Raw genomic sequence first — 2,598 nt, 5'->3', positions numbered from 1 at the left:
CCCTTCCCAGCCCTGCCCGGGCCCGCGGCTCAGCCAGGCGTGCGCTGCAAGGACTCAGCGGGCGGGAGCTCCCGGGCGCCCCGCCCCTGCCCGGGCCGCGCCCCCAGCCGAGGCTCACCCACCACCAACTCCCCAGAGCCTCAACCAGCCTCTCCTGGGTGGCCCTAAGAGCAGCAGCTGTGCGGGTTAGCTTTAGCCCTAAGGGTGTGCCTCCTCAGTGCGATTACGCATCTGGATCATTCATAGTAAGTCTAGAGCTACTGTGGGCATCGTTCTCAAGACATGTCTTCTTTCAAGGGAGGAGAAATTCTGAATGACGCATCCAAATAAAGTGGCAAAACAATCCAATTAGAGTAAGACCGGGCCATCAGGTATTAATGACTTAATATACGTAAATAGAATATTTCTGTTCATTCTGTTCCTTTCCGTCTTCGCTGAGATGACACATAGACTGGCATCTCAGGTATTATCCGTATTTCGTGGTATTACCTGCAATGAGTAAGACGCTCTCCTTACTCAGGCCTCGGCGCTGGGCCGGGAGTTGACATTGTCTTTCTCTTTTATTTATTTTTTTTCCTTTTTTTTTTTTTTAATTAACTTTTATTGGTGTTTAATTTACCAACATACAGAAAAGCACCCAGTGCTCATCCCGTCAAGTGTCCACCTCAGTGCCCGTCACCCATTCCCCTCCAACACCCGCCCTCCTCCCCTTCCACCACCCCTAGTTCGTTTCCCCAAGTTAGGAGTCTTTATTAATCCCTGCAAATCCACTTTCCCTTCACTGGGGTGCTTTCTTTATAGAGCCCCCAAGAACCTGAACCCTCAGGGAGAAGTTCAGTCATAATCCTATCTGTGCATAACTCCACCAGTCCAAGGATACCTGTCAGATTCTGCTGAGTGAAAGCCCCCAAGAACCTGAACCCTCATAGAGAAGTTCAGTCATCATCATTTCTGTGCATAACTCCACCAGTCCAAGGATATCTGTCAGATTCTGCTGAAATGTCCCCTCAGGCAAAGAGACCCAGGGGATGATGAAGACAAGGAAGGAAGGCCAAAGTTGGCTGTACAGGGGAGCCAGGACTCAGCCACTGAAGGACAGTGGAGAAGTTCCCCTTTCCAGACTGGGTACAGGAATCAGGATGCCTATACAGTCATTCCATTCATCAGTTGACAGCAGAAGAGAGCTTCCACCTTGTTTCAGATATTGTGACTCCCAAAAAGGCATTTGACCACCAGAGTCTTACTACAACCTCGAAATACACAGCTCTTCTTGGCAATGTGATTCGAAGAACAACAGGAAAGCTCTTCTTTGCCCCCACAACATCCCTCCAACCCCGGGGCCATTGGTGTTTTGAAAAGTATTGTCAGATCTTACATTTTTTTTTTTTTTTAGGTTTTGATTGCAGATTTTCTTTAGAAGATAACAAAACATGGGAATGATGGAATCTCCATGTGCCTGAGGGTCCTTCTCTGTTAGGAAGATGGCTGACAAATCTTCTCCAGATAAATCTCCAGTTGTTTGGGAGCTCATTTCCTGCCAAAGGGATCCCAGACTACCACCAAACCAACCCAGGAAGACATTTTGTTTGAAAACTAAGCAGTATCCAACAAAGAAAATAAAAAGAGTATGTTAAAGGAAAATAGCTAGGAAAGAATTATTCATCTATCTTTCTGTCTACTACCTATTTATGATTTCATGCATTGAAAATACATACAACTGTCTCTGTTCAACACACTTTTGAAGGAGTATTTACGATGTCTGTCCTTTTGCACTCACTGTATTAGTTTTTGTTGTTAAATTTAGTACACAGGTGGCTTATACAGCTGGTAACATTACTGAATTGAGCTCAAACAGGTGTTTCTGTCTCTTACCATAAGCTGATTACACAGAGTGATTTCATATAAGGGAACAATTACAGAGCCACTCTTCCCCGAAGGACAAAATATATATAGAAGGGGTTATTTGGAAAGGACAAAAAAAGAATAGAAAAGGGAGAAGCAGACTCCCTGCTGGATCCCAACGTGGGGCTGGATCCCAGGACCCTAAGATCGTGATCTGAAAGCAGACGCTTAACTGACTGAGCCACCCAGATGCTCAGTTTTAAAGAGGTAAAAAACTTTAAAGAAGCTTCCAAGTTGGTACAAATCCAATAATTTGAACTTTTGACCTCCCTGTACGTCTCATATATATACATGTTATCTGTGTGTGGAGAGGTTTGCAGGGTACTTCTATAATGACAGCAGAATACAGAACTCAGCCTGGGGCTTCTAACCTATAAGATGATGTTCTCATTCTGACCACTGTAAGAAGCCTCTACTTGTTGGGACAGTCTTTTGAAGGTAAAAAATTACTAATTATGATAAAGGCAGTTTTGTTTCATTTGAGTACTCTTATTTTTTTTTCTTTTTACCAAACTAATGGCCAAAATAAAGTGAAGCTGAAACAGGCAGAGCATTAAGAAACCTTCAGGCAGTTGTGGTTGCCAGGGGAACCTGGCTTGTGTCTCTGAGCACAGTGAGGAAGTCTGCTTAATGTGGAGTCAGGTTGTCAGGAGTATGAGACTTTATCATAATATTGGAGAAAAGCTTATAAAATAG

Source organism: Vulpes lagopus, chromosome 9 (genome assembly GCF_018345385.1).
Source record: "Vulpes lagopus strain Blue_001 chromosome 9, ASM1834538v1, whole genome shotgun sequence".
NCBI lineage: Eukaryota > Metazoa > Chordata > Mammalia > Carnivora > Canidae > Vulpes > Vulpes lagopus.
The sequence above is the reverse complement of the archived record's forward strand: the minus strand, read 5'-3'. Positions refer to the sequence as shown.